The following is a 12,765-nucleotide window of genomic DNA, read 5'->3' as shown; positions in this document are numbered from 1 at the left end:
ATTGCATTTTGATTATTAAAAATCCAAAAAATACTTTTAATTTGTGTCTTTTCAAGTCAATGATACAAAGAATTGAAGATTCAGAACATGCTGCAGAGGAATTATACAGAAAAAGCTGAGCATTCAAAAATGGCCAGTGAAGAAGGCAGACTGGCGTTTAAACGCCAGCCAGGGTACCTGGTTGGGCGTTTAACGCCCAAAGAGGTAGCATTTTGGGCGTTAAACGCCAGAATGTATACCATTCTGGGCGTTTAACGCCAGGATGGTGCTAAGGGGAAGATTTTGTTTTCAAAATCAAATTTTTTCAAGTTTTCAAAGTTTTTCAAAATCAAATCTTTTTCAAATCATATCTTTTCAATCAAATGTTTTCAAAATCAATTTCTTTCCTTTTTCAAAGATACTTACTAACAATTAATGATTTGATTGAACATTTTTTGCCTTTTTTTGTTGAGGAAGGTTTTATGTTTGAATCATATCTTTTCTTGTTAGGCAAGTCATTAATTTTCAAAATCAAATCTTTTAAAATTGTTTTCAAAACATATCTTTTAAAATTGTTTTCAAATCATATCTTCTCAATCACATCTCTTTAAAACTAATCATATCTTCTTAACCACATCTATTTCAAAATAGTTTTCAATCAAATCTTTCTAATTTCTAATTTCAAAATCTTTTTCAAAAATCACTTGATTTCTTTTCCACTTTCAATTTTCGAAAATCAATTAAGTGTTTTTCAAAATGTTTTCAAAATCTTTTGATTGAATTTTCGAAAATTCTCTTCCCCCCTTCTCACATCCTTCTATTTATGGAGTACAACTCCTTCTTAATGCACAATTCGAACCTTATCTAATTAAAGTTCGAATTATTCTTATCCTTCTTCTTTCTATTTCTCTTTTCCTCTGACACCTCAAGGAATCTCTATACTGTGACATAGAGGATTCCACATTTTCTTGTTCTCTTCTCTTTCACATGAGCAGGAGCAGAGACAAAGGCATTCTTGTTGAAGCTGATCCTGAACCCGAAAGGACCTTGAAGAGAAAGCTAAGAGAAGCCAAAGCACAACTCTCTTTAGAGGACCTGACCGAATTTTTCAAGGAAGAAGACCACATGGCAGCCGAAAACAACAACAATGCCAACAATGCAAGGAAGGTGCTGGGTGACTTCACTGCACCTACTCCTGATTCTATGGGAGAAGCATCTCTATCCCTGCCATTGGAGCAAACAACTTTGAGCTTAAGCCTCAATTAGTTTCTCTAATGCAACAGAATTGCAAGTTCCATGGACTTCCAATGGAAGATCCTCATCAGTTCTTAGCTGAATTCTTGCAAATCTGTGACACAGTCAAGACTAATGGGGTTAACCCTGAGGTCTACAGACTGATGCTATTCCCTTTTGCTGTAAGAGACAGAGCTAGAATATGGTTGGATTCTCAACCTAAAGAAAGCCTGGACTCTTGGGAAAAGCTAGTCAATGCCTTCTTGGCAAAGTTCTTTCCACCTCAAAGATGGAGTAAGCTTAGAGTGGAAGTCCAAACCTTCAGACAGAAGGATGGAGAATCCCTCTATGAAGCTTGGGAAAGATACAAACAATTAATCAGAAGATGTCCCTCAGACATGCTTTCTGAATGGAGCATCATAGGTATTTTCTATGATGGTCTCTCTGAACTATCCAAGATGTCTTTGGATAGCTCTGCTGGAGGATCTCTTCATCTGAAGAAGACGCCTGCAGAAGCTCAAGAGCTGATTGAAATGGTTGCAAATAACCAATTCATGTACACTTCTGAAAGGAATCCTGTGAACAATGGGACTAGTCAGAAGAAAGGAGTTCTTGAGATTGACACTCTGAATGCCATTTTGGCTCAGAACAAGATATTGACTCAACAAATCAATTTGATTTCTCAAAGTCTGTCTGGAATGCAAAATGCACCTGGCAGTACTAAGGGAGCTTCATCTAAGGAAGAAGCTTATGATCCTGAGAACCCTTCAATGGAAGAGGTGAATTACCTAGGAGACCCCTATGGAAACACCTATAATTCTTCATGGAGAAATCACCCAAATCTCTCATGGAAGAATCAAGAGAGACCTCAACAAGGTTTCAACAACAACAATGGTGGAAGAAACAGGTTTAGCAATGGCAAGCCTTTTCCATCATCTTCTCAGCAACAGACAGAGAGTTCTAAGCAGAATACTTCTGACTTAGCAACAATGGTCTCTGATCTAATCAAAACCACTCAAAGTTTCATGAATGAAACAAGGTCCTCCATTAGGAATTTGGAAGGACAAGTGGGTCAGCTGAGTAAGAAAGTCACTGAACTCCCTCCTAGTACTCTCCCAAGTAATACAGAAGAAAATCCAAAAGGAGAGTGCAAAGCCATAACCATGGCCGAATATGGAGAGGAAAGAGAGGAGGTGGACGCCACTGAGGAAGACCCCAATGGGCGTGCACCAATCTCCTCTGAGTTCCTCAATGAGGAACAATGGGAATCTGAGGCTCAAAATGAGACCATAGAGATTCCATTGGACTTACTTCTGCCATTCATGAGCTCTGATGAGTATTCTTCCTCTGAAGAGGATGAGTATGTCACTGAAGAGCAAGTTGCTAAATACCTTGGAGCAATCATGAAGCTAAATGACAAGTTATTTGGAAATGAGACTTGGGAGGATGAACCCCCTATGCTCACCAAAAAACTGGATGACTTGTCTAGGCAGAAACTGCCTCAAAAGAGGCAGGACCCTGGGAAGTTTTCTATACCTTGCACCATAGGCACCATGACCTTCAAGAAGGCCTTGTGTGACTTAGGGTCAAGTATAAACCTCATGCCCCTCTCTGTAATGGAGAAATTAGGGATCTTTGAGGTACAAGCTGCAAGAATCTCTCATTAGAGATGGCAGACAACTCAAGAAAACAAGCTCATGGACTTGTAGAGAATGTTTTGGTGAAGGTTGAAGACCATTACATCCCTACTGATTTCATAGTCCTAGAGACTGGGAAATGCATGGATGAATCTATCATCCTTGGCAGACCCTTCCTAGCCACAGCAAAGGCTGTGATTGATGTTGATAGAGGAGAGTTGATCATTCAAGTGAATGAAGAATCCTTGGTGTTTAAGGCCCAAGGACATCCCTCTATCATCATGGAGAAGAAGCATGAAGAGCTTCTCTCAAAACAGAGCCAAGCAGAGCCCCCACAGTCAAACTCTAAGTTTGGTGTTGGGAGGCCACAACCAAACTCTAAGTTTGGTGTTGAACCCCCACATTCAAACTCTAAGTTTGGTGTTGGGAGGTTCCAACACGGTTCTGAGTGTTTCTGAGGCTCTATGGGAGTCCTCTGTCAAGCTAATGACATTAAAGAAGCGCTTGTTGGGAGGCAACCCAATGTTTTATAGTTAACTATTTTCTTTTGTTATTTTATCTTTTTTGTAGGTTGATGATCATAAGAAGTCACAAAAACAATGAAAAAAGCAAAAACAGAATGAAAAACAGGAAGAAAAACAGCACACCCTGGAGGAGAAGAAACTGGCGTTCAAACGCCAGTAATGCTAGCTGTTGGGCGTTTAACGCCCAGTCTGGCACCATTCTGGGCGTTTAACGCCAGAAAGGGGCACCAGACTGGCGTTAAACGCCAGTAAAGGGCAACAACCTGGCGTTAAACGCCAGGAATGGGCACCAGCCCGGCGTTTAACGCCAGAAATGGCTCAAAACGTGAATTTTGATGCCACTTGGTGCAGGGATGACTTTTCCTTGACACCACAGGATCTGTGGACCCCACAGGACCCCACCACCACTCTCTCTCTTCTTCCCCCACTCACCAATCACCTCAAAACCTCTTCCCCAAAAACCCTTCACCTATCAAATCCCATCTTTCTCTTCACCACTCACATCCATCCTTCATAAATCCCCACCAACCTCACCCTTCAAATTCAAACCATTTTCCCTCCCAAACCCACCCCATAATGGCCGAACCCTTACTCCCCCTTTCTCCTATATATACCCTTCTTCAACCCTTCATTTTCACACAACCTAAACACCCCTTCTTTCCCTTCTTGGCCGAACACACCACCTTCTCCCTCTTCCTCATTTCTTCTTCTTCTACTCTCTTCTTTCTTCTTTTGCTCGAGGACGAGCAAACATTTTAAGTTTGGTGTGGTAAAAGCATTGCTTTTTCATAACCATTATGGCATCCAAGGCCGGAGAAACCTCTGGAAAGAGGAAAGGGAAGGCAAAAGCTTCCACCTCCGAGTCATGGGAGATGGATAGATTCCTCTCAAGGGTGCATCAAGTCCACTTCTATGAAGTTGTGGCCTTGAAGAAGGTGATCCCCGAGGTCCCCTTTTCACTCAAAAAGGGTGAATATCCGGAGATCCGCCATGAGATCCGAAGAAGAGGTTGGGAAGTACTCACCAACCCCATTCAACAAGTCGGAATCTTGATGGTTCAAGAGTTCTATGCCAATGCATGGATCACAAAGAACCATGACCAAAGTGTGAACCCGAATCCAAAGAATTATCTCACTATGGTTCGGGGGAAATACTTGGATTTTAGTCCGGAGAGTGTGAGGGTGGCGTTCAACTTGCCTATGATGCAAGGAGATGAGCATCCTTATACAAGAAGGGTCAACTTTGATCAAAGGTTGGACCAAGTCCTCACAATCATATGTGAAGAGGGCGCACAATGGAAGCAAGATTCAAGAGGCAAGCCGGTTCAATTAAGAAGGCATGACCTCAAGCCCGTGGCTAGAGGATGGTTAGAGTTCATTCAACGCTCAATCATTCCCACTAGCAACCGGTCCGAAGTTACCATAGACCGGGCCATCATGATTCATAGCATCATGATTAGAGAAGAAGTGGAAGTTCATGAGGTTATAGCCCAAGAACTCTATAAAGTGGCGGACAAGTCTTCCACCTTGGCAAGGCTAGCCTTTCCTCACCTCATTTGTCACCTCTGTTATTCAGTTGGAGTTGACATAGAAGGAGATACCCCCATTGATGAGGACAAGCCCATCACCAAGAAAAGGATGGAGTACACAAGAGACCCCTCTCATCAAGAGATCCCTGAGATGCCTCAAGGGATGCACTTTCCTCCACAAAATTATTGGGAGCAACTAAACACCTCCCTAGGAGAGTTGAGTTCCAACATGGGACAACTAAGGGTGGAGCATCAAGAACACTCCATCATCCTTCATGAAATTAGAGAAGACCAAAGAATCATGAGGGAGGAGCAACAAAGACAAGGAAGAGACATTGAGGAGCTCAAGCACTCCATAGGATCTTCAAGAGGAAGAAAGAGCCGCCATCACTAAGGTGGACCCGTTCTTTGATTTCCTTGTTCTTTATTCTTCTGTTTTTCGAATTTTATGCTTATGTTTATCCATGTTTGTGTCTTGTGATCATTAGTGTCTTAGTGTCTATGCCTTAAAGTTATGAATGTCCTATGAATCCATCACCTTTCTTGAATAAAAAACGTGCTTAATTGAAAAAGAAAAGAATTGCATGAATTCTGAATTTTATAGTAGTTTAATTAATTTGATGTGGTGGCAACACTTTTGTTCTCTGAATGTATGCTTGAACAGTGCATATGTCTTTTGAAATTGTGGTTCATGAATATTGGCTCTTGAAAGAATGATGAAAAAGGAGACATGTTACTGAGGATCTGAAAAATCATTAAAAATGATTCTTGAAGCAAGAAAAAAAAACCGAAAAAAAAAGAAAAAAAAAAGAGAAGAAAGAAAAAGAAAGAAATAAAGTTGTGATCCAAGGCAATAAGAGTGTGCTTAAGAACCCTGGACACCTCTAATTGGGGACTTTAGCAAAGCTGAGTCACAATCTGAAAAGGTTCACCCAATTATGTGTCTGTGGCATGTATGTATCCGGTGGTAATACTGGAAGACAGAGTGCTTTGGGCCACAGCCAAGACTCAATAAATAGCTATGTTCAAGAATCATCATACTTTACTAGGAGAATCATTAACACTATCTGGATTCTAAGTTCCTAAAGAAGCCAATCATTCTGAATTACAAAGGATAGAGTGAGATGCCAAAACTATTCAGAGACAAAAAGCTAAAAGCCCCGCTCATCTAATTAATACTGATCTTCATAGATGTTTTTGGAGTTCATTGCATATTCTCTTCTTTTTATCTTATTTGATTTTCAGTTGCTTGGGGACAAGCAACAATTTAAGTTTGGTGTTGTGATGAGCGGATAATTTGTATGCTTTTGGCATTGTTTTTAGTATGTTTTTAGTATGATCTAGTTAGTTTTTAGTATATTTTTATTAGTTTTTAGATAAAATTCACTTTTCTGGACTTTACTATGAGTTTGTGTGTTTTTCTGTGATTTCAGGTATTTTCTGGCTGAAATTGAGGGATCTGAGAAAAAATCTGATCCAGAGACTCAAAAGGACTGCAGATGCTGTTGGATTCTGACCTCCCTGCACTCGAAGTGGATTTTCTGGAGCTACAGAAGCCCAATTGGCGCGCTCTCAATGGAGTTGGAAAGTAGACATCCTGGGCTTTCCAGCAATATATAATAGTCCATACTTTGCCCAAGATTTGATGGCCCAAACCGGCGTTCAAAGTCACCTCAAGAAATTCCAGCGTTAAACGCCGGAACTGGCACCTAATTGGGAGTTAAACGCCCAAACTGGCACTAAAGCTGGCGTTTAACTCCAAGGAGAGTCTCTACACGAAAATTCTTCATTGCTCAGCCCAAGCACACACCAAGTGGGCCCGGAAGTGGATTTTTATGTCATTTACTCATCTTTGTACACCTTAGGCTACTAGTTATCTATAAGTAGGACCTTTTACTATTGTATTAAAGAGACTTTGGTAGCTATCTTCGTTTTATGCTATCTTAGATCATTGGGAGGCTGGCCATTCGGCCATGCCTAGACCTTTTGCTTATGTATTTTCAACGGTGGAGTTTCTACACACCATAGATTAAGGTGTGGAGCTCTGCTGTACCTCGAGTATTAATGCAATTACTATTGTTCTTCTATTCAATTCCGCTTGTTCTTTGTCCAAGATATCACTTGTTCTTCAACTTGATGAAGGTGATGATTGACGCCCATCATCCTTCTCACCCATGAACAAGGTGACTGACAACCATTCTTGTTCTACAAGCATCTGAGGCTTAGTGAATATCTCTTGGATTCCTGATAACACGATGCATGGTTGATCGCCTGACAACCGAGTGCTCGCCTGACAAACGAGCCAGCCATTCCGTGAGATCAGAGTCTTCGTGGTATAGGCAAGAACTGATGGCGGCATTCAAGAGAATCCGGAAGGTCTAACCTTGTCTGTGGTATTCTGAGTAGGATTCAATGATTGAATGACTGTGACGTGCTTCAAACTCCTAGCAGGCTAGGGCGTTAGTGACAGACGCAAAAGTATCAATGGATATTATTCCGGCCTGAACGAGAACCGACAGATGATTAGCCTATGCTGTGACAGAGCATCAGGGACGTATTTTCACTGAGAGGATGGGAGGTAGCTGCTGACAACAGTGAAACCCTACACGAGCTTGCCATGGAAAGGAGTAAGAAGGATTGGATGAAGGCAGTAGGAAAGCAGAGAGACGGAAGGGAAGGCATCTTCATACGCTTGTCTGAAGCTCTTACACCAATGATATACATAAGTATCACTATCTTTATCTTTTATGTTATTTTCGTTCATCACCATATACATTTGAGTTTGCCTGACTAAGATTTACAAGATGACCATAGCTTGCTTCAATGCTAACAATCTCCGTGGGATCGACCCTTACTCACGTAAGGTATTACTTGGACGACCCAGTGCACTTGCTGGTTAGTTGTGCGAAGTTGTGTAATGCCATGGAATTGAACCACCAAGTCTTTTGGAGTTCATGACCAGGGATTATGAGAGTTGTGAAAAGTATTGTTCACAATTTCGCGCACCAATCACCTTGAAAGTGTTTCCAGAATCACAAAGTAATGAAGAAACAAGCAAGACAAGTAGTGACCCTCTTCTAAAGCAAGCAACCAACAATGCAGTAGAACAGAAAAATGAGCAGGTGCAAGAAGGAAAAGGAATTCAAAAAGAAGCAGGGATGATAAACAAAAAGGGAGGTATCACAACCCAAGTCACTGTCAAGGGAAAAAGATCAACAAGAAAGAAAAAGATGAAGAACAAGAAGAAGGCTTACAAAGGGTGGAAGAATAAGAAAATCCCAACTGAAGGATTTTCCAAAGGTGACAAGGTGCAACTAGTATATCAACAGCTGGGAACAGAAGATCATTACACTGTCAACCAAGTACTCTCTCTTGAGCACGTTGAAATTGAGCATCAAGGCACACAGAGAAAGCTTACAGTGAGAGGGGACAAGTTGAGACATCACCAGCATCAACCACCCTAAAGGGAGATCAATGTCAAGCTAGTGACAATAAAAGAGCGCTTGTTGGGAGGCAACCCAACCTGAGGTAGTTTTCTTTTCATAGCTTTTTCAATAAAAATGTTGAATAATTGGTATGGATTGCAAGGAGCTAAGTTTGGTGTTGCACACCAAAACAATTTAAGGGAGAATGAAAGATTCTAAGTTTGGTGTTCCACCAAAAATCTCATTTAAAAACACATTCTCACCTCTTGCATAGTGCTAGCTCTAAGCAATCAAACAAATTATCCAACTATTTAACTGCTTTCTAGCTTTAATTCCGTAACCTTTAGCAAGGACACAAGGTTTCACATATGGTTAACTTGTTGCATCAGAGGCAGTGGCAAGCAATTAAGTTTGGTGTCCCCAACACCTAAATAAATCCAAGAGCCACACTCAATTTATGCATACTAACCATGCAATTAAGGGCTTGAGAAGCAAGCAACTTTGAGAATTATGCAGGACATGAGTCAACAATTGAAGATATTGTGCATCTTAACTCAAAGAAAACACAACAGAAGGAAGAATCAAAGGGCTGCAACTTGAAGGGTTGTATCTAAACTTAATCCTTGCTGCTGTGAATTATTTTGAACATGGAAACCCTTATATGTCCTGCTAAGGTGTTTATCTGGTTGCAAGTGGAATTGTTTGTTAAGAATGCTTATTTGCATAAGTGCTTGTCATTCATCACTTAGCTTGAATTCTGTTTTATTTCCCATATGCTTGAATAAAAGAGAAATATTTGAATTAGAAAGTAAATATCCAATGTTGCATAAGTTAGAATGGAAGTTAGTGGTGGTATGTGTTTGATTCAATTGTTAGCTCATAGAATAATTGTTGCATAATGACATGTTACTTGAAGCTTAAGCTAGTTTGCTGCTATGAACCTTCAATTAATAAAAGTCCCTTGAAAATAAAACAAAATCAAAAGAAAAGGAAAAAGAAATGGCCAAAAGATGGCAAAGAAACAAAGAATAAGGCTAGGCACCAATAGCTTGGACCCTAGGACACATGCCTGTGGTGTTCTTGTACTAGGATATGCTTGGACAAGTAAATTCTAAGGGGTATTTCAAAACCTGACCACTTAGATCAACTGATTTGGGATGGTCAATTGAAAGTCCACAATAAAGAGCAACCTAGTTACAAAGCATTTAGTTATCCAAAGAGATGTTGGGCATCAATGATCCTAGGAGGAAATGGTGAGCCATATGTCTGTGGTGAAGAAATGTTGAGCCAAAAATAAAGCCAAAGGCTGCTGCAACATTCGCCACCAAGCCTTCAATAAATAATAAGCTCTCTAATGCAAAAGAAAGAAGAAAAAGCTAACAAGGGAAATAATTAAAAAGTAAGGTGTTATAGCAGCAACCTTGGTGAACCCTTTAGGAGACATTGTTTGTTATGACAGCAAGTAATAAATGAACTACTATTGATCTGCATGAAACTCCATGAACCAAGTTCTACTATATGCCTAATAAGGAAATGTTTGCTCTTCTTTTTCATTTCATTTCTTCTTAATTTTGATGCTTGCTTGGGGACAAGCAAAATTTAAGTTTGGTGTTGTGATGACAAGCCATCATATACCCATTTTTTTAAGCTAATTTCACTTGTTTCACTAGTTTTTATGCACTTTCTTGCATCCTAAGTAAGTAATTTGGAATGAAAATGCATAACTTCTTTAAATCAAACAACCACCATTAAATTGATGCTAAATCATGAGGTTTGAGCTAAAATTAATTGATTTTTAATGATTTATAAACCTTATGAGTTTAGAGATACTTTGATTGGTTGTTTTGGTTTCTTGTAGGTGAAGAAAGGAAGAAAAGAAGAAAAACGTGGCTTAAGAAGTGTGACCATGGGAGGAGAAGTGTGGTGCAACATAGAAGGAGGAAGCAAACACTGCCCTCCACAAGGGCACACTGCCCTCCAGGAGAGCAGCATAGTGAACCAAGCTTCCAAAGAAATTCTGCCCTGCCCTCTTCAAGAGCAATATCGGGCTCATCAAAGAAATAAATTTAAGGAAAAAGCTTACCAATGCTTGCCACAAGGTTCGAACTCATGAGCAAGGGGGAGTGGGGGAGCGCTACTCACAAAGGAAAATAAGCCAAAATTTGGCCAAAATGCTCCCAGCCAGTCTCGAACACAGAGGCTTCACTAAGAAAGCAAGGAAGTTGCACCACTTGAGCGCTACCCTGATGATGTCCAAGACTTGGCACGCGAAATATTTTAAACGCACCATGACGCACACTGCCCTGCCCTCCACAAGGGCAGGGCAGCATTTCTTGATGCATAGCCAATGCACAAAATTGACGCGCACCAAGGGAGTCTCGACCAGTAGCAGCACGCACAGGCAGCTTGGCGCACCATGGCAACTCTGCCCTGTCCTCCACAAGGGTAGGGCAGCATCCTGCAGCATCATGAACGCAACGAGGGCCGCACGCACCATTTCCTGCTCTGCCCTCCACAAGGGCAGGGCAGCCTCCTGGAAGCTAACTTCCTCATCGGCTGAAATTGGATTAAAAATCCAATTAAATTCATTTCTTCACCAAATCAAAAGCCCATCCAAATTCCAAAATCCAAGAATAGAAAGTGTATAAATAGGAGATAGTTTGATGTAATTAGGATCTTCTTTTCACTTTTGACTTTTGAACCTTCTTTTAATTTTTGAATTTGGAGACTTCATTGAGAGCTAGGAACTGAGATTTCAGGGAATTGGGGAGGAGAATTGATCTTTCTTCTTCCTCGTTCTTGCTTGAGCATTTTTACTTTTCTTGTTTGAGTCTTGGGTGTGAAGAATTGAGGAATTTCTGTCTCAATCTCCATTCAAGATCTCTTTAATTCCCCTTCTGCATAATTAAGTTCAATTACATTTCCTTTACTGTTTCTTCTTAAATTTCTCGTTAATTGCTTTGTGAACTTGGATCTGGGAAGGTAATTGAGATCTAGACTTTGCTATCTAGTCTCTGGAGTCCTGAGATCCTATGTCCCCTTTTGGTTCTTCTGTGAACCTCTGCTGCAATTTAATTTCCCCTTCTGTTTGAGATTTAACAGAATTTAAATCATCTCTTGCTTTGATAATTGTTGCAATTTACTTTCCCTTGCTTGAATTTTGACATCCTAGTCCTCAAATCCCGTTTTCATTCAAGCAATTTATATTTCTTGCACTTTAAGTTACTGCAATTTACATTTCTTGCACTTTAAGTTTTAGTCATTTAATTTCTTGTTCTTTAAGATTCAGCACCTTTACTCTCAATTCTCTTTAATTTCTGCAATTCATCCCTCTCCCTTTACATTTCCGGCTATTTACTTACTGTTGGATAAAAAATCACTCAACCAATACTTGATTCGCTTGACTAAATCAACCACTAAACTAAAATTGCTCAATCCTTCAATCCCTGTAGGATCGACCTCACTCCCGTGAGTTTTATTACTTGATGCGACCCGGTACACTTGCCGGTGAGTTTTGTGTTGGATCGTTTTCCACACATCACCTGCTAGCTGCTGACACACCATTTGTGTTTGACACACAGTGTCTGCAGGCATTTGAGACCCTGAAAGCCAAGCTGGTCACAGTACCAGTCATCTCTGCACTAGACTGGACATTACCATTTGAACTAATGTGTGATGCCAGTGACCATGCCATTGGTGCAGTGTTGGGACAGAGGCATAACAAGCTTCTGCACGTCATTTATTATGCCAGCCGTGTTCTAAATGATGCACAGAAGAATTACACAACCACAGAAAAAGAGTTACTTGCAATGGTCTATGCCATTGACAAGTTTAGATCCTATCTAGTAGGATCAAAGGTGATTGTGTACACTGACCATGCTGCTCTTAAGTACTTACTCACAAAGCAGGATTCAAAACCCAGGCTCATAAGATGGGTGTTGCTTCTGCAAGAGTTTGATATAGAAATAAGAGACAGAAAAGGGACAGAGAACCAAGTTGCAGATCATCTGTCCCGAATAGAACCAGTAGCTGGGGCGTCCCTCCCTTCTACTGAGATCTCTGAGACTTTTCTAGATGAGCAACTTTTTGCCATTCAGGAAGCTCCATGGTTTGCAGATATTACAAATTTTAAAGCTGTGAGGTTCATACCCCAGGAGTACAGCAGGGTGCAAAGAAAGAAATTAATTTTAGATGCCAAGTACTACCTATGTGATGAGCCATATCTCTTTAAGAGATGTGCAGACGGAATGATCCGCAGATGTGTACCCAGAGAGGAAGCACAAAGGATCCTGTGGCATTGCCATGGATCACAGTATGGGGGACATTTCGGAAGTGAGCGAACAGCCACTAAGGTCCTCCAATGTGGCTTCTACTGGCCTACTCTCTATAGAGATGCCCGGGAGTTTGTGCGTAACTGTGACAGTTGCCAAAGAGCTGGT

At 40.7% G+C, this 12,765-nt stretch overlaps 1 non-coding gene across 1 annotated transcript; it reads right to left on the bottom strand.

The window, feature by feature from the left end:
* Nucleotides 1–1,508: 1,508 nt before the first annotated feature.
* Nucleotides 1,509–1,616, bottom strand: LOC130959110 (small nucleolar RNA R71). The gene has a single exon (XR_009078205.1). It is a non-coding gene; the product is annotated as a small nucleolar RNA R71 (small nucleolar RNA).
* Nucleotides 1,617–12,765: the final 11,149 nt, after the last annotated feature.

The sequence above is a fragment of the Arachis stenosperma genome, chromosome 10, assembly GCF_014773155.1.
Source record: "Arachis stenosperma cultivar V10309 chromosome 10, arast.V10309.gnm1.PFL2, whole genome shotgun sequence".
In the NCBI taxonomy this organism is placed as follows: domain Eukaryota; kingdom Viridiplantae; phylum Streptophyta; class Magnoliopsida; order Fabales; family Fabaceae; genus Arachis; species Arachis stenosperma.
This window is presented reverse-complemented; position numbering and strand designations above follow the sequence as displayed.